Genomic DNA, 20,640 nt, shown 5'->3' with positions numbered 1-20,640 from the left:
TTATGTATTGCATTGAACTGCTGCTGCTAAGTTAACAGATTCACAACAGATGCTGGTGATAATAAACCTGATTCTGAAATATTAACTCTCCTAAATGTTCTCTTTCACATATGCTGAAAGACCTGCTAAATGCTTCTAGCATTTTTTTGTTATTTCAGACTTCTAGACTCTGTATTTTTTTAAAATGTCATTTGAGTTTGCATCTTATACCATATATTGAATGCAGAAATGCTTATCTTCCCTCATTTGTTTCCTTTTATTTGTCTTAAACTGTTACCATGACCAATACCATCCTACATGATTCCACTTTCACACACACTGGCCACATTGAAAGCTTTTTTATTCTTCCTTTTGAGACCTATGCCTAGTTAAGATAAACCCATCCCACTGTAACATTTAGGGTATCATGAATGGTATCCGTACCCGAATCATGATGATACAACTAAAATGCTGAATGACTCAATAGGCTAAACATAAAAGCTGTTCTCACTTATGAGGCAGACCAAAGTTACAAAATCAACACTCAAATTCAATAAGGAAATCAGAGTAAATTATTCAAAAATGATGAGAAAGTGAAGTTATTTTTTCATTAAACATTCTTTTGCTTCAGTGATACAGTGAAAATGAGGGGAAAAATATGTTGATAGGTTAAAGCTGGAGAGACAGTTTACAGACAATACTAGCAAGGATCTGTTACTTCAAATGACCCATTCCTATAAACTGTTACATCAGTGAAAAATATTGCTGCCAATCAAATTAGCATTAAAATCAAGTCAAAATAATAAACGCATTATAAAGGTTTGGTCCAGGATCAACATAGAATAAAGGGCAAAAGTTCAGCAATCACATAAAAGTTAAAACGAATATACACTTAGCAGATGTTGAGTTATCACCACCAAATAAGCTCAAAGCTTTCCTGAATGATATTACTGGGTCCAGAATATGGTTTAAATGGTACATAATGCAATAGTGCATAATTTCCTAGTGCTTGTACAAAAAAAAGGTTAAAGTACCTGATCTCCAAGCAGGTTAATACAACTACAAATCCTTATGAGTTTACAGTGGAAAGTGTCATCTTGATAAAAAAAAGATCATCTGAATATTATAGCAATAATATTTTGAGGTAGTGTTTTTATACAGCATATTTCATGACCTTTACACAACATTCCAGAGAATGTTCAATCCAGCAACAAAGACCTCAAATGAAAACAAAATAATAAAACCTGCACCTAGAAATCAAAGTAAGAACAGAAAATGCTGGAAATACTCAACAGGCTAGGCTGCATCTTTGCTCTTCTGAAGTGTTGTCACAGTGATAACTTAAGAAATGTAAAAGCTACTTTACACACAACAGCTTCCAAAAAATGCAATAACTGATTTTGTTTATAATAAAAAATAACATCTGACTGCAGGATAAATATTAGCAAAGTGGTTATTTGAAATTATTTCCTGCCCATTGAATAAAAACTGTCTCAAATTAATATATCACCTGACAGCAAGTAATAACTAAGGTTAATACAGAGTCCCTCAGTACTGCACCAGAGTGTCTGCTTGGGATTTTTGTAAAATGTAAATGCAGATCTTTTGAATCCAGTGCATTTTTAACTGAACCACAGCTAATTAGATGGTAACCATATGTTGCAGCAATTCATTAAGATGTAGGTAAAATGAAGTGACGCTGGAAGTTTAAAGCTGATTTTTTAAAAAGTATTCTATAAGACACAAATATGTAAACACTAAATGTGTACATATGCAACTTAATTAATGGCTGAGGAAAACAGCAAGAAAATAACATTAAATTTAACAAAAAATGTACAACAGCAGAAACAAATTGCTTATTATAGGGTTTATTCTTTATTAAATAAGGACTTAAGGATATGGAACATTTGAACACTTACAAACATTGTGGTGTCCAAGTGAAAAGCTATTAACTGTAAAACTAGTCCAAGAAACTATACAAGCTGTTTTACAATACAAAGTATTCATCCCCTCATGAATTGAGAATGTCACTTCATCTTTAAGGTGTGGCTGACTTGAACAGCTGTTCCTGGCCTAAAACAGTCTGGCACCAGCTGTCTGAACACAGTGAAAGCATTGTTTCCTTCAGGTCAATTTCATGAATGTATCTTCTTCACTGTTTTCTAATGAACAGCTTCTCTTTGAGTAGAAATGTGAAGTAATCCTTGCTGATGGCCAGACTTTAGAAATGGCAGTTATCTGATGGCTATTACAGAGACATGATTGTAGAATGACATAGATACTGGCTCCTGATTATTAACAAGCAAATGGCATTTAAGGATTGGAAAGAGGAAAAAGGTGAAGGAGTGATTAATGCTAATTAAAGTAATATAATTGGGATTATGGAAGCAGAATGGATGGACAAAAAAGTTTCAACAGGACATTTGTTGGAGTAATACACCATACAGGCCTTTCTAAAATGGTAAGACGGAGTTCAAAGGAATAAAAAATTAAACCTTATTAAAAAGCTTTGACAATAATGATGGAGGATTTCAATCTGGAAAACAAAAAAAAGGAGAAAGACAAGTAATGATGCATTTAAGAAAATTTCAAATAATAGCACTTATTAGATCCAAATAAAAAGAAATTACATCCTAGGGTTGTAATCTTACAATTTCTTCCCGGGCCATGTGCTTGAGAAAGTAGAAAGAAAGAACAACAGAGTGCATGATAAAGAGCTGGTAGAGTTCATTCACTTTGAGTAAACGCTGATTTATACGTACACCGTAGGGTGACGTGCACCTCTCCAGTACAGTAATTCACGCGTTGCAGTGACACAGACCGCAACAACTGTGATTGGTCCGCTTGGTAGCACTGCATTTCCCCCTAAGCATTTCCGGTTGCTTCTTCTTCGCCATGTCTGTGAAATAGATGAACTAAATTGTCAAATTAGCGAACTGCAGAACGCACACCCTGATGGTCTGTTTATTGTGGCTGGTGATTTTAACCACGCAAACCTTAAGTCAGTGCTCCCCAAATTCCATCAGTATGTGAACTTTGCAATGATGGGGGAGAACGCATTGGACCTGGTTTACACAAACATCCCCGAATCGTACCGGGCAGAGCCCCGCCTCCCACCTCGGATACTCAGACCACATCTCTGTTATGCTAATCCCAGCATACAGACCACTCGTCAGGCGCTCCAAACCAGTTCAGAAGCAGGTGAAAACCTGGCCAGCAAGAGCTATCTCTGCTCTTCAAGACTGCTTTGACAACACTGACTGGCACATGTTCAGGGAGGCTGCAACCCATGGCAACTCTACCAACTTAGAGGAGTACACAGCATCAGTCACCAGCTACATCAGCAAGTGCATTGATGATGTTACTCTGTCCAAGACCATCACTATACATGCCAACCAGAAGTCATGGATGACCACAGAGGGGCGTGCGCTGCTGAGGTCCCGCGACTCCGCCTTCAGATCAGGCGACAAGGCAGCTTTAACAACAGCAAGGGCCAAACTGTCCCGAGCCATCAGAGGGGCAAAGCGTGCACATGCCCAGTTAATCCACAGATACTTCCAGGACAGTGGCGACACGCGGCGCATGTGGAAGGGCATCCAGGACATCACCAATTACAGGACAACATCACCTGACTGTGCAGGTGATGCCTCCCTCCCAAATGCGCTGAATAACTTCTACGCCCGGTTTGAGGTGGAAAATGACGTGGCGGCGAGGAAGTCCACCCCTCCTATGAATGACCAGGTGATGTGTCTCTCCGTGGCCGACTGAGAGGAACCCTGCACAGGGTCAACCCATGGAAGGCTGCTGGACCAGACAACATCCATGGTAGCGTGCTCAGAGGATGTGCAGACCAGCTAGCAGATGTTCTCACTGACATCTTCAACATCTCCCTGAGCAGCGCCACCATTCCAAAGTGCTTCAAGGCCGCCACCATCGTCCCCATGCCGAAGAAGTCTTCAGAGTCCTGCCTAAATGACTTCCATCCCGTTGCACTTACATCCATCATCATGAAGTGTTTCGAGAGGCTCGTCATGAGGCATATCAAGACCCTGCTGCCCCCCTCACTGGACCCCCTGCAGTTTGCGTACCGTCCCAACCACTCAACAGATGACGCCATTGCCACCACCTTCCACCTAGCCCTAACCCACCTGGACAAAAAAGACACATACGTTCGGATGCTGTTCATAGACTTTAGTTCAGCATTCAACACAATCATCCCTCAGAAACTGATTGGAAAGCTGAGTCTACTGGGCCTGAACACCTCCCTCTGCAACTGGATCCTAGACTTCCTGACTGGGAGACCTCAGTCAGTCCGGATCGGGAGCAGCATCTCCAACACCATCACACTGAGCATGGGGGCTCCCCAGGGTTGCGTGCTCAGTCCACTGCTGTTCACTCTGCTGACCCATGACTGTGCTGCAACACACAGCTCGAACCACATCATCAAGTTCTCCGATGACACGACCGTGCTGGGTCTCATCAGCAAGAACAACGAGTCAGCTTACAGAAAGGAGGTGCAGCGGCTAACGGACAGGTGCAGAGCCAACAACCTGTCTCTTAATGTGAGCAAAAGAGATGGTTGTTGACTTCAGGAGGGCATGGAGCGACCACTCCCTGCTGAACATCGACGGCTCCTCAGTAGAGATCGTAAAGAGCACCAAATTTCTTGGTGTTCACCTGACGGAGAATCTCACCTGGTCCCTCAACACCAGCTCCATAGCAAAGAAAGCCCAGCAGCGTCTCTACTTTTCGCGAAGGCTGAGGAAAGTCCATCTCCCACCCCCCCCACCCCCATCCTCATCACATTCTACAGGGGTTGTATTGAGAGCATCCTGAGCAGCTGCATCACTGCCTGGTTCGGAAATTGCACCATCTCAGATCGCAAGACCCTGCAGTGGATAGTGAGGTCAGCTGAGAAGATCATCAGGGTCTCTCTTCTCGCCATCACGGACATTTACACTACACGCTGCATCCGCAAAGAAAACAGCATTATGAAGGACCCCATGCACCCCTCATACAATTTCTTCTCCTTCCTGCCTTCTGGGAAAAGGCTCCAAAGCATTCAGGCTCTCACGACCAGACTATATAACAGTTTCTTCCCCCAAGCTATCAGACTCCTCTACAACCAAAGCCTGGACTGACACCTTGCCCTACTGTCCTGTTTATTATTTATTGTAATGCCTGCACTGTTTTTGTGCACTTTATGCAGTCCAGTGTAGGTCTGTAGTCTGGTATAGATTTCTCTGTGTTTTTTTTATTACGTAGTTCAATCTAGTTTTTTGTACTGTGTCATGTAAACCATGGTCCTGAAAAACATCTCATTTTTACTATGCATTGTACCAGCAGTTATGATCGAAATGACAATAAAAGTTGACTTGACTTGACTTGAAATCTACCTGTCGACATGCAAAAATCTTTGAAATGTATTCCCTCGTCCATGTCTCTCACGAAGAAAGTCAACACAGTGGCATAGAAACCCCACCACCAACTAGCGTTTTCGCGCACACCAACGTATGCTCACTACGGCATAGAGTGACGCAGAAGTGAAAATCAGGGCTACTGCAAAGGCTGCGGTTTAACCTGTATGCACAAGTATAAAACAGCCTTGAGAGTCAGGTGGGACCTGTAGAAGGTGAACAGGTTACATTGAACTGGAAGGCAATCAAAAGGTTCACAGAAAAGTTTGTTCATACTATTAGGATAGGTGTTAACTGACTTACCATGAATTTGGAAGCGACTGTGGCAGTGTAGCTGGTGGGGTAATTATCTGCTTTGCTCATTGGATTTGTGTGATTTATTCTCTACATTTGAATCAGAGCAGGAAAAGGAAAATGGGAGGGATTATAGGTACAGCTAAATTTACTTCAGTGCAAGCAGCTATGATAGACAAGTTTAGATTGTGGATCAACACATGCAAGTACGACATTAGTTCAATCACAGAAATGTAGTTGAGTGAAGGAAAAGAGTGGTAACTTAATGTTCCTGATTGTAGAAGTTTGAGACATGACTGACACAGATGCAGAAGAGGAGAGGAAGTTACAGTTCTGATTAGACAAAATATCATGACAGTATTTCGCAATCAGGTTTATTATCACCATCTTATATGACATGAAATATGCTATACAGCACTAAAAGACATGAAATTACCACAAATCACAAACTAAGTAAGTTGTGCAAATATAAGGAATAATGTGGTAGTGTTCACGTACTACGCAGAAATCAGGGGGCATTGGGTAAGAAGCTGTTTCTTAATCATTGAGAGTGGATTGGAGGAAAATTCAGTAACGGGGTTTTCTTTAGCTTCTTTATTAGGAGCTCCCCTTCTGTTTTCGCTCTCCAGAATAGGTAGACAAGCTCTCAACCCTATTGTTAAACATGCTTTAAAAATCTGGTTTCAGTTTCGTAGATTTTTTGAATTAAATGATTTTCTACTTTCTAGTGATATTTATTCTAATTTCTTTTTTAAACCATCAACTCTGGATAAGGCTTTTTTTAACATGGAAAATCAAGGGAATAAAAACTTTTTTAGATTTGTTTTTACAGGACTGTTTAATGTCCTTTTCGCAGTTAATGGATAAATATGACATCTCTAATACACATTTTTTCAGATACTTACAGGTTAGGAATTTTTTAAGTGATTTTTTACCAAATTACCCCTTGGCCTGCTCTTTAAATTTGGCTTATGCTATTTTTCAGCTTAAACCATTTCAAAAACGATTAATAGCTATCATTTATAAACAGTTAATGTATGTTCACATGTCGCCTAATGATAGGGCTCAACACACTTGGGAAATAGAACTTCAACATTCACTTTCAGATAATCAATGGAGTAAAATTTATTATCTAGTCAATAATTCATCTATCTGTGCACGGCATACCTTAATTCAGTTTAAGATAGTACACAGGGCCCATATGTCCAAAGATAAATTGGCGCATACTTTTCCTAATATAAGCCCTATTTGTGACAGATGTAATGCAGAAGTGGCTACTCTAACTCATATGTTTTGGTCATGTGTAAGTTTAAATAATTTTTGGAGGGATGTGTTTGGAATACTATCTAAAGTTATAGATGTGGATGTTCAACCCAATTCACTTACAGCAATTTTTGGGATCATTCCCGAGGAAGCAAGTAGAGTGACTGCTTCCACTCAACAAGTGATAGACTTTTCAACTTTACTGGCTCGGAGAACTATCTTGCTATACTGGAAAGACTCTAACCCTCCTACTGTTTTTTATTGGCTCTCCTTCATTATGTCACGTCTAAGCTTGGAGAAAATTAGAAGTCGGACATTTGATACATCTTTTAATTTTGAACAAGTCTGGCGACCCTTTATTCAATATTTTCATATGATTTAATTTATTTTTATTATTTATTTTTCTTTTTATTTATTTATTTCCAATCTTTTTCTTTACGATTGTTAAGAGGAGTTGTAGTTTTTTTGATTATATTGTATATATAACAGCGTAACATTTTACCTATCTGATTTTGACAATATATAACTTTCTTTTTTACTGCTGTTTATGTGTCTTTTGTATTATCTGTTTGCTAAACTTCTCCTCTGATTTGTATATACTTTACTGGAAAATCAATAAAAAGATTGAAAAATGAAATTAAATGAGTGTGGATCTTCAGGCTGCTGTACCTCCTTCTGATAGTAGAAATGAGAAGAGGATATGTCCTGGATGGCAAGATTGTGAGTGATGGATTTCGCTCTCTTAAGGCACTACCTCTTGAAGACTTACTCGATGCTGCAGTGGGCTGCACTTGTGATGAAGCTTGGCTGAGTCAAGGACCCTCTGCAGTCTGTTGTGATCTTATATATTGAAGTCTCCATATCAGGCTGTGATGCAACCAGTCAGAATGCTCTCCACCATATATCTATAGAAATTTACACAAGTTTTTGATGATATACCAAATTCAAACTCCTAACAAAGTAGAGCTGCTGGAGTGTCTTTTTAGTGATTGTATCAAATTGGTGAGCCAAGGTTAGGTCCTCCAAGATATTGCTACCCTGGAACTCAGAAGATATCCTGGAGGGAATGTCCAACGAGGCACAAGGGTAGAACTTAGGAATGATAGGAGCAAACAGTTACATGCCATTTCACCACAGGCCTTTCAATAGCCTGTGGAAATTAGAGGAACAGATATTTAAGCAAAAAGATGCAAATATATGATTTGCCAGAGTATATATGATTTGCCTTAAATGCTCCATGTGGTGGTGAGCTCTAGATTCTCACTACTCCTTGGCCAAAATGACTTTCTTCTGAATTCCCTATACTATTCCTTGGCAACCAGTTTAAATTTTATGCAGTTTAATATCAATGTAGTTTAAGAAATCATGTCAAGCCTCAAGTCTTGCTCAGGTTTTAGAAAGATAAAGCATACAGCCAGAAGTTACAAACACCCAATTCAACACATTGTTAAAATCCAGGTTACATTATTGAACAAGATATTGGTCATTGGGTCAATTATCATTAAAATAAAACATTTTTAACAGAATTACTTCAGCAAATCTGTCCAGTGTACTCAAGGAAATTTCTATATTGTAGACCAATTTAGCAATGGTCTAGTTGATAATTATACATTTCCCCAGGAAAGTGATTATAGGCCAAATCTGTCAAATCAAATAGCTTCAAAATTAAGTTAAAGAATTTAACTTTTCCACATTTATTGAAATAACATGCCAATATGCTACAAATTTTCTATATAACAGTAGTGCAGCCATTAGAAATCACTATTTGGTTTGCAAATTCTACAGCTTCAGCTATGATTAAATACTGAAATCTGCAAGTTATTCTCTAGGATAGTCCAAACACAGCATCTCAAGGACATCAGTAAAAAAATAGCACTACACACTGTGAAGTTGGTTCATCAGCAAGATGAGAATTAAACTTGCCACAGAAATAAGCCTTGTACGCTTCCATTTTTAATAATTATTAATTATTTGTAATCATAGTATCTGGTTTTGAAACATATACCATTCAGAATCACGCCAAATTTTGAATTTTACATTTTTTAAAATCTGATCATTTTACTGTGCTTATTTTTCTATTTTCTGAATCCAAATATTCTTTTGATATTCCATTCATAATCCATTTGGTATTGATTTCATCCACTCTTACGTACAGCAAACTCTTCACCAAGAATGACAAGTAAAATAGAAAATAGCATTTTTAAACATTTCAAATTTGAATTAAGGATTTGATGAAGAAAAGTTACCACGATGAATTACACTTGCAATGAGTAATCAGAAGATAGAATAAATGCCAAATAAAGTTACATAACTCAAACTTACATGCTTCTATACACATTTCATTGTATTTGTAATTTACATTGTAAGTTTCCTAGGGAAATTCAGGAGAGAGTGCAAATAACAGTGATGATAATCAGCAACTTGGGTATCATTTCAGCATTCAGAAACACAAGTCCCAAAAGCTGTACTGCCTGCCCACAATCAAGGTTAATTCTGTTTTAGCACTTAAGAGGAACCAGGTGTTAGAAGGGAAAGATGCAATTGATGAGGTCTATGTGGGAACCAGTGATATAGATAACACAAAGAAAAAGAAGTCCCACTGAGGGCAGAGGAGTAACTGGGGTAGAAATTAAAAAGCAGAAACACAAAAGGTAGGAATATTGGGAAGACTACAAAAATGGTTTGGAAATTGGTACAAATACTTAAATTCACAGATCTGAATGCAAGGTTTGAAGATTAATATGGGACACTGGCAACAGTACTGGGAAAATGGGAGCTGTTCTGTTGGGATAGACTTCACTTAGATGAGGGTAGGTTTGGCACCAAATTGACAAGTTGTAGGTAAGGCATAAATAGTAGTAGAGTGGCTTCAGCTGAGGGGAAATATTAGAAGTACAGAGAAAGGTCAAATCAAGTGCAGTGTAGCAATATAGGCAAAAATAACCACAGTACATCAGGAATAAATTATATAACCATTGTTGGTAGTCTCAGGTTGTGACAAGAGGGCGTACAGGAGTGAGATGCCAACTAGTGAAGTGGTGCCGCAGCAACAACCTGACACTCGATGTAAGACAAAAGAGCTGATTGTGGACTTCAGGAAGGGTAAGATGAAGGAACACATATCAGTCCTCAGAGGGATTAGAAGTGGAGAGAGTGAGCAGTTTCAAGTTCCTGGGTGTCAAAATCTCTCAGAATCTAACCTGGTCCCAACATATTGATGTAGTTAGAAAGAAGGCAAGGCAGCTGCTATACTTCATTACGAGTTTGAAGCGATTTGGCATGTCAACATATAAACTCAAAAGCTTCTATAGATGTACCATGGAGAGCATTCTGACAGGCTGCATCACTGTCTGGTATGCTGGTCTACTGCACAGGATGGAAAGAAGCTGCAGAGGGTTGTAAATCTAGTCAGCTCCATCTTAGGTACTAGCCTACAAAGTGCCCAGGACATCTTCAAGGATTGATTGACTGACAGACAGACAGACATACTTTATTGATCCCGAGGGAAATTGGGTTTCATTACAGCTGCACCAACCAAGAATAGTGAAGAAATATAGCAATATAAAACAATAAATAATTAAATAATAAAAAGTTAATCATGCCAAGTGGAAATAAGTCCAGGACCAGCCTATTGGCTCAGGGTGTCTGACACTCCAAGGTAGGAGTTGTAAAGTTTGATGGCCACAGGTAGGAATGACTTCCTATGACTCTCAGTGTTACATCTCAGTGGAATGAGTCTCTGGCTGAATGTACTCCTGTACCTAACCAGTACATTATGGAGTGGATGGGAGTCATTGTCCAAGATGGCATGCAACTTGGACAGCATCTTCTTTTCAGACACCACCGTCAGAGAGTCCAGAAAGGCAGCGTCCATTATTAAGGACCTCCAGCATCCAGGACATGCCCTTTTCTCACTGTTACCATCAGGTAAGAGATACAGTAGCCTGAAGGCACACACTCTGTGATTCAGGAACAGCTTTTTCCCCTCTGCCAATCGACTTCTAAATTCATATTGAACCCTTAGATACCTCACTTTTTTAATATACAGTATTTCCGTTTTTTGCATGTTTTAATCTATTCAATATATGTATACTGTAATTGATTTATTTATTATTATTTTTATTTTATTTATTTTTCTCTCTTCTATATTATATATTGCATTGAACTGCTGCTGCTAAGTTAACAAATTTCATGTCACATGCCAGTGATAATAAACCTGATTCTGATTCATGCAAACATAAAGCTACAGGTCTGTGGAAAAATGGTACAAAGACAAAATTAAAGGTGAATAAACCAATATCCACAACAGATCTACATAAAAAGTGCCCACATTTGCAAAGATATTAAATATTCTAGAATACCTTTTTTAATATTAAAAAATGGAGATGTGAAATAGAACCAGAAGTGAGGTACTCAAATTTTTTTTAAAAAGATAAAAGCAATAGTCAGAAGTACATAGACTGAAAAATCAAGTATAGGAATCATAAGACCATAAGACATAAGAGCAGAATCCTCTATGTGATTTTTATAAATGACCTGGATAAAGAAGTAGAAAGGCGGGTTAGTAAGTTTGCTGATGACACAAAGGTTAGGTGTGTTGTGGATAGTCTGGAGGGTTATCAAAGGTTACAGTGGGACATCAATAGGATACAGAACTGGGCTGAGAAGTGACAGATGGAGTTCAACCCAGATAAGTTGAAGTGGTTTATTTTGGTAGGTCAAAATATAGTATTAATTGTAAGACTCTTGGTAGTATGGAGAATCAGCAAGATCTAGGGGTCTGTGTCCATAGGACACTCAAAGCTGCTGTGCAGGTTGACAGTGTTGTTAAGAACGCAGATGGTGCACTGTCATTCATCAACTGTGGGATTGAGTTCAAGAGCCATGAGGTACTGTTATAGCTATACAAGACTTTGGTCAGACCCTACATGGAATACTGTGCTCAGTTCTGGTCACCTCACTACAGGAAGGATGTGCATACTCTAGAAAGAGTGCAGAGGAGATTTACAAGGATGTTGCCCGGATTGGACAGTGTGCCTTATGAGAATAGGTTGAGTGAACTTAGCCTTTTCTCCTTGGAGCAATGAAGGATGAGAGGTGACCTGATAGGTATATATGATGATGAGAGGCATTGACCTTGTGGATAGCTAGAAGCTTTTTCCCAGGGCTAAAATGGCTAACACAAGTGGGCATAGTTTTAAGGTGCTTGGAAGCAGGTACAGAGGGGATGTCAGGGGTAAGTTTTTCACACAGGGAGTGGTGACTCTGTGGAATGCACTGCCGGTGACGGTGGTAGATACGGATACAATGTGGTCTTTTCAAAGACTCTTGGATAGGTACATGGAGCTTAGAAAAATAGAGGGCTATGCGCCAGGGTAATTCTAGAGAGTTTCTAGAGTAGGTTACATGGTCGGCACAACATTGTGGGCTGAAGGGCCTGTAATGTGCTACAGTTTTCTATGTTCTAATTAGGGCATTGGCCCATCAAGTCTGCTCAGCCATTCCATCTTGGCTGATTTATTTTCCCCTTTCAAACCCATTCTCCCCCCTTCTCCCTGTAACCTTTGATACCCTGACTAATCAAGAACCTATCAACTTCAGCTTTAAATCTATTCAATGATTTGGCCTCCACAGCCATCCATGCCAATGAATACTACAGATTCACCATTCTCTGGCTAAAGAAATTCCTCCTCATCTGTTCTAAATGAACAACCCTCTTATTTGAGGCTGTGCCCTCTGGTCCTAGACTCCCTTACCAAAGGAAACATCCTCTTCATAACCAGTTTATTCAGGTCTTCCAACATTTGATAGGTTTGTGAACTCCCCCCCCCCCCCCCATTCTTCTAAATTCCAGTGAGTACAGGCCCAGTGTCGTCAAACACTCTGCTTGTGTTAATCCCTTCCATTTCCCAGAATCATTGTCTTGAACTTGCTCTGATCCCTGTCTGAACCTTCTGAACAGCACTTCTGTTTTTAGACAAGGGGCCTAACAATACTCCAAATGCAGTCTGACCAATGCTTTATAAAGCCTCAGCATTACATCCTTGCTCTTGTATTCCAGTCCTCTTGAATGAATGCTACTATTATATTTGCCTTCCTTACCACTGACTCAACCTGCAAGCTAAACTTTAGGGAATCCTGCACAAGGACTCTCAAGTGCTCATATCGTGCAAAATGATGCTCATGAGGTAGTAATGGGGAAACAAAGAAATGGCAGATGAACTTAATACTTTGCTTCAGTCTTTACTATGGAAGACACCAGCTGTATGCCAGAGGTCCGCGAGTGTCACAGAGCAGGAGTGAGTGCCATTGCTATTACAAAGGGGAAAATGCTAGGCAAACTGAAAGGTCTTAAGGTGGATGAGTCACCTAGACCAGCTGGACTACATCCCAGAGTCCTGAGAGAGGTTGCATTGGTCATGATCTTTCAAGAATCACTTGATTCTGGCATGGTCCCAGAGGACTGGATAACTGCAAATGTCATGCCACTCTTTAAGAAATGAGGAAGGCAGGAGTCCATTATCAAGGATGAAGTTTCAGGGTACTTGGAGTCTATACAATAAGTCAGCATGCTTTCTGTAAAGGGAAATCTTGCCTGACAAACCTGTTAAAATTCTTCAAGGAAAAAACAGGCAGGGTGGACAAAGGAGAGGTAGTGGATGTCACTTACTTTGTCTTCCAGAAAGCATCTGATAAGGTCCCACACAAGAGGCTGCTTAACTAAATAAATTACTATGGTGTTACAAGAAATGTACTGGCTTGGACAGAGGAATGGCTGACAGGCAGGAGGCAGTAGGCAGTGAGTGGGAATAAAGGGGGCTTTTTCTGAATGGCTGCCAGTGACTAGTGGTGTTCCTCAGGGGTCAGTATTAGGACCGCTACTTTTCACATTGCTTGGTAATGATTTAGATGGTAGAAATGATGGCTTTGTGGCAAAATGTGCAGATGATACAAAGATAGGTGGAGGGGTAGGTTGTGCTGAGGAAGCAAAGCGACTGCAGCAGGACTTAGACAAATTGGGAATAATGGGCAAAAATCTGGCAGATGGAATACAGTGTTGGAAAATGTATGATGATGCATTTTGGTAAAAGGAACAGTAGCGCAGACCATTATCTAAATGGGGAGAAAATTCAAACATCAGAGGAACAAAGGGACTTAGGAGTCCTCATGCAAGATCCCAGGAGGTTAATTTACAGGTTGAGTCAGTCTGAAAGGAGGCACATGCAATGTTGGCATTTATTTCAAGGGGAATGGAATATAAAAACAAGGAGATAATACTGAAGCTTTATAAGACACCTGTGAGGTGGCACTTGGAGTACTGTCAACACTTTTGGGCCCCGTATCTCACAAAAGATGCATTGTCTTTGGAGAGAGTCCAGAGGAGGCTCATGAGGATGATTCTGGAAATAAAGGGGTTAACATACAAGGACAGTTTGGCAGCTTTGGGCCAGTACTCAATGGAATTTAGAAGAATGCATGGAGATTGCACTGAAACCTACCGAATGTTGAAACGACCAGATAAGGTGGATGTGGAGAAAATGCTTCCTATGATGGGGATATCCAGAACTACAGGACACAGTCTCAAAATTGAGGGGCAACCTTTTACAATGAAGGGAGAACTATTTTAGCCAAAGAATGGTGAATCTGTGGAATGCTCTGCCACAGACAGTGGTGAAGGCAAAGTCTGTGATTGGTCAGGGCATCAAAGGATATGGCGGGAAGGAAGGTGTGTGGAGTTGAGGGGGATCTGGGATCAGCCATGATGGAATGGTGGAGCAGACTCGATGTGTTGAATGGACTAATTCTGCTCCTGTGTCTTACGGTCTTAAGAGAAAAAATCTGGTCCCAATACCTTCCCCTGTGGAATACCACTAGTCACCAACAACCAATCAGAATCAATTTTGGGTAGGACAAAAAAAAGCATTATTAGCATTTGCATTTTCTCTCTCCATTCTCCTTCTTACAAACATTAATGGTAATATGGCATATAAGAAATTCTTTTTGAGTTTATGCAGGCTGTAACATGTGAAATGTATATGTGCAAAAGAGTTGCTGTATTTTGGATTTTCAGAAGGTCTTTAAAAAGCTGTCACAAAAATTATTCCACAAAATTGGAAGACAACACTCGTTTAGGTAGAATACTTGAACAAATTTATGGTGGCATGGTTAACGAGCAAAAACTGGGAAACTGCGACGTGTGATGTACCACCAGATTAGGTTCTAGCGGTCCTCCTGTTCACTATTCATATCAAAGACTAGGACAGTGGACCCCAACCTCCGGGCTGCAAAGCACGCAGTGGTACAGCAGTAGCCGGTGCGCACACAGCACATCTTTAATAAAAAAGCCGAAACAAGCTAGCTATTTAATTAGGTACCACCCAGCACGTAAATGTCGGCCCAGATGAGAGGCGGCACCTAATTAATTAGCTTGTTTATTTTGGCTTTTTTATTAAAGATGTGCTGTGTGCGCGCTGTCTACCGCTGCACCACTGCGTGCTTTGCGGCCCGGTATTGGTCCACAGCCCGGAGGTTGGGGACCATTGGACTAGGATATGGTAAAGTATTCCATTCTCCAAATTTGTTGAAAGTACAATGCTAAGTGGAATTGTGGACTACAAGGATGATGTAGAAACACTTCAAGGGAATAAAGATTAATTAAGTGAATAACCATGAATATGGTAAATTAAGTATACCGTGAAGAAATAGCATCATCCATTGGTAGAAAAATCAAAGAAGTTTTTTTTTAAATGAGAGATTGTAAAAGCTTGGCTTTCAGTGATTTGGGTGTCCTTGTGCATTAATCCCTGCAATTACAGCAATAGGAACTAATTGACTATGTATTGCTCAAGGATGAAAGTACAAGAAACTTCTTACTCCAATTACATAGGGCCCAGGAATGGCAATATCTGGAATATTGTGAACAGATCTGGTAACACACTCAAGGAAGGATGTCCTTAAATTAAAGGGCATGCATCAAAAGTTCACCAAATTTATTTCTTGGATTGTATGTTGCTTGTAGGAGGAGTATATAACTAAACTGGCTTATACTGGATCTTAGTAAAATTAAATAAATTGCATTGAAACATACTACATTCTTACAGGGCTTGACAGCATAGATCCCACCTTAATATCTTACTTGGCTACAATGTCTAGAATCAGGAGTCAGAGTCACAAAATAAAAGATTGGCCATTCAGGATAGAGTACAAGTGAATGAGAAACCATGCTGAGGATTTACATAAGCAACACAATTGTATCTTAACATCCACCAGACAAAATTTCCAAACCAAATATGAACAGATGTGTTTACTAATAACTGATTGCAATGAAGTAACCAAAAACAGCAGCGCTACTAATATTCTAATTCTTCAGAAATTCTGCAACAAATGTTTTGATCGTTCAAGCTTCCAAAACCTGTTCCAAATGAATCATTAATTTACTTGCAATTCTTCTGAGTTAGTTAACTGCATATAATATTGTTTTCTTTATCATAAGGAAATCATCAAAATTAAGATACAGTTTGGGTGAATATTTTGCAGAACACTTCCACTTAGTGAGCTTCTTGGATAACACTAAGCTTCTATTCAAGTAGAAGCTAATAAAGTATACTTTAAATTCTTTAATCCACTCCCAATCTGAACTTTCAGTCTTTAAATTCCAATACAATTTTAACAGGATCAGCACCTCATCTTGGGTTAGCACATTGCAACCTTGAATTCAACAATCTCAGAGAATCACACATTTCCAAATGCAGGTTTTTTGTTCTTTTCTGGCATTTAAAAAGTAATTTGCCTCCTCCTATTTACACCGTGCCTCGACATGCCTTACTGCTATCCATTAAACTTTTGTAACCACCACCATCTATCATTCACTCTTTCCTGGTCTCCATGTAGCACAAGCTTCCCTTTTGTCCTCCCCACCCTTCTCCATTCTCTCTGTGATTAAAAACCTATTTTTATCTTCCACCACTTCAGATGAAAGATAAAGGTTATAAAGATAAAAGATAGCTTTTCTTGTTACATATACATTGAAACATACAGTGAAATGTGGTGTCATTTGCTTCAATGACTAACGGAGTCCGAGGATGTGCTGGGCAGCCTGCAAATGTTGCCATGCTTCCAGCGTCAACAGTAGCAAGCCCACACTTACTAACCCATTTATCTTTCATGCCACATTCCAAACCAGAGCACCCCCGGAGGTAACCCACACGGTCATGGAGAGCGTACAAACTACTTACAAACAGCAGTGGGAATTGAATTCTGATTGTTGGCACTGTAAAACATTACGCAACTGTGCTGCCCAAAGATCAGTAACATGAAATGTAAATTGCATTTTTCTTCACTGACCTGTTAACCAGAATCAGAATGAGGTTTATTACACCAGCACGTGTCATGAAATTTAACTTAGCAGCAGCAGTTTAATGCAATACATTAACATAGAAGAAAATAAATAAATTATAGTATATGTATATTGACTAGATTAAAAAATCGTACAAAAGCAGAATATGTTAAAAAAGTGAGGTAGAGTTCATGAGTTCAATGTCCATTCAGGAATCAGATGGCAGAGGGGAAGAAGCTGTTCCTGGATCACTGAATGTATGCCTTCAGGCTTCTGTGCCTCCTACCTGATGAAAACAATGAGAAAAGGGCATGCCCTGGGTGCTAGGGGTCCTTAATAATTGACAGTGCCTTTCTGAGACACCACTCCTTGAAGATGGAGTTGACTAAATTTACGACCTCTGCAGCTTCTTTTGGTCCTGTGTAGTAGCACCATCCCCCCCAATACCAGAGAGTGATGCAGCCTGTCAGAATGCTCTCCACGGTACATCTACAGAAGTTAATGAGCGTTTTTATTGACATACTGTTATGCACCCCCAGGGTTCATTTTTGTGTGGACTGTCACTTTAAAATGCCAGGCGAATGAGACTGATTTTTGGACCCTGTTTGAGCTGCTCAAGAGAGAGGGGGAGGGAGGGGGAAGAGGGGGACAGGGGGACGGGGGACAGGGGGAAAGGGGGAGTTATTTGATGGACTACCGAATGTTATGGTTTCTCTGAAGCTTGTTTACTTTTTACAAGGTCAGTCACAGTCACACAGTTAAAGTCAAGATGGATTCGGTCAATGGAAGACACCAGTGAGTCGGTCGCTGGTTTAAACATTCAGAAGCCCAAAAGGGGCGAGTTGAGATCGATCCTGAATATTGATAAATGACTCTCTCCAAGTAGCCCGTGAGGGTGAGTTTGTTTCCATTTGGCTACAAAAGTGTGATTGTCACTTAGTTAATCCACAGGAGTGGGTTCTCTGGTGAGGGGAAAACCTTTGTGAATACCACATGTTTGTTTACCCTTTGTCTGGGTGTGGTATCTCACTGAAGAAGGCACCCCTGTGGCAAATCACTGTTGGAGTTATTTCATATGTCATGGAACTGGATACGTGGCTATCACATTGTGTGTTTGGGAGTAACTTTGTGGAATCTACTAGTGTGTCTACCCTTGCCTGAGCGGTGGTTCCATTGAAGATGGTCCCCTTTGTGATAAGCTACTGTTGGTGATAATCCACGTAGATTCTGTTTGAGTATCTTGTGGCCACCACTTTGGGATGTCCCGTAGCTGAATTTGGGTGTGGTACCACTTGTGTTGAAAGGATATTCGTTGGAGATCACTGTCGGTGATACTTTGTGCGTGGAGTGGAACAATTTCGAAGATAAGACCTACTGCTATTGTTATTTTGTATTGTGGAACATCGATGTAATTGCCTTCTCACAACAAATATCTCACAAAATTAACCTGTGCATTTGAACTGAACTTTTCTTCCATACCATCGTAAGACTGTAACTCTTGCCACCTGAGCTTGAATAAGTTTTTACACCTACATGTACATAACACCGTTAACTCTTGATTTACCTGGTTTAAGTTACTATATGATGTAGTTACTAATAAAATAGTGTTTTGTTAACAGCAAAACCAGACTCCAGGTGTGTTCTACTGTTGCTGATACTTTTCAGGGTTGTGTGTACGTAACAATACCAAATCTCTTCAAACTCCTAATGAAGTTTAGTCACTGTCTTGCCGTCTTTATAGCTGCATCGATATATTGGGAGCAGGTTAGGTCCTCAAAGATCTTGACATGCAGGACCTTGAAACTGCTCACTCTTTTCACTTTTGATCCCTCCTTCGTCTTAACCTTCATGAAGTCCATAATTAGCTCTTTCGTCTTACTGACATTGCGTGCAAGGTTCTTGCTGCGACACCATTCCACTAGTTGGTGTATTTTGCTCCTCTATGCCCTCTTGTCTCCATCTGAGTTTCTACCAACAATGGTTGTATCATCATCAGATTTATAGATGGTATTTGAGCTACGTCTGGCCACAGAGTCAAGGGTATAGAGAGAGTAGAGCAGTGGGCTAAGCACACACCCTTGAGGTGCACCAGTGTTGATCGTCAGCAAGGAGGAGATATTATCAACAATCCACACAGATTGTGGTCTTCCGGTTAGGAAATTGAGGATCTAATTACAGAGGGAGGTACAAAGACCCAAGTTCTGTAACTTCTCAATCAGGATTGTAGGATTGATGGTGTTAAATGCTGAGCTATAGTCAATGAACAGCATCCTGACATAGGTCTTTGTATTATCCAGGTGGTCTAAGGCCACGTGAAGAGCCATTGACCACTTCCAGTATTTTTTCTGCTTTCATTTCAGATTTCCAGTATCTGTAGTATTTTCCTTTTGGATTTAGAGTTTTACTTTCAGTGGCCAACTTCTCCTATTCATAAAGGATAGGATGTCAATAACATCATGTGTCCAAAATTCAGTTCCAAAGGATCAGTATTCTTTGAAATCTTGGCCTGATTTTTTTTTAAGACCCTGTTAAGCAAATAGGTCAACTATTTCTTCTGCTACAGATTCCAACATCTTTTCCTCCTGGAAATATGCATTGATTGAAAATCCAAAATAATGTCCCTTACAGGAAATGTGACTTGTGTGAACAAGAAAACCCACTGAATTCCATATATTCTTAACCAAAAAACACATTCAAATAGACAAGTCAGTGCAAGAGCAGGAAGTGAAATACAGGGAAAAAATATAACACAAGCACACGCACATGAGAAAAAATAGACTATAGATTAAAAGATTAACTTCTAATGCCAGAAGCATTGTTTTGCAATTAAAATGTGATTTATAGACAATAGACAATAGGTGCAGGAGTAGGCCATTCGGCCCTTCTAGCCAGCACCGCCATTCACTGTGATCATGGCTGATCATACACAATCAGTACCCCGTTCCTGCCCTCTCCCCATATCCCTTGACCCCGCTATCTATAAGAGCTCTATCTAACTCTCTCTTGAATGCATCCAGAGACTTGGCCTCCATTGCCTTCTGGGGCAGAGCATTTCTTCATATAGGTATAAGCCCTAATGTTTCTGGTGTGTTTTGATGGACATTTTTAGTCCATCAAACAAATCAGAAACATTAGCATATACAGGCAATACATGTTCTGCATTGCCATAGCATACACAGTACAGCAGAGAAATTTGCATATTTTCGTCCTTAGATTGCATACATACAATCGAAAGATGTCATCAAATGTATTCTTTAATATTGGGTACAACACGAATCATGCTATTTTTATTGCAAAATCCATGGGTTTTTTCTGCAGTTTATCCAAAAGCTCCTCCGAGTCAAATGTGTT

The 20,640-nt window shown here is 39.9% G+C and overlaps 1 protein-coding gene and 1 long non-coding RNA gene across 2 annotated transcripts in view; both read right to left on the bottom strand.

Moving 5' to 3' along the window:
* The window catches only part of asap2a (ArfGAP with SH3 domain, ankyrin repeat and PH domain 2a), a 229,521-nt gene that overhangs the window by 161,466 nt on the left and 47,415 nt on the right, over positions 1-20,640 (bottom strand). The gene's annotated exons all lie outside the window — the stretch shown is intronic.
* On the bottom strand, positions 1,836-7,929 carry LOC140733494 (uncharacterized). Its single transcript, XR_012100296.1, has 2 exons — positions 7,723-7,929; positions 1,836-2,515 (listed from the first exon to the last, which is right to left on the bottom strand). It is a non-coding gene; the product is annotated as an uncharacterized lncRNA (long non-coding RNA).

Source organism: Hemitrygon akajei, chromosome 9 (genome assembly GCF_048418815.1).
Source record: "Hemitrygon akajei chromosome 9, sHemAka1.3, whole genome shotgun sequence".
In the NCBI taxonomy this organism is placed as follows: domain Eukaryota; kingdom Metazoa; phylum Chordata; class Chondrichthyes; order Myliobatiformes; family Dasyatidae; genus Hemitrygon; species Hemitrygon akajei.
Note: the sequence above shows the minus strand (reverse complement) of the source record. Positions and strands in the feature narration are given on the sequence as shown.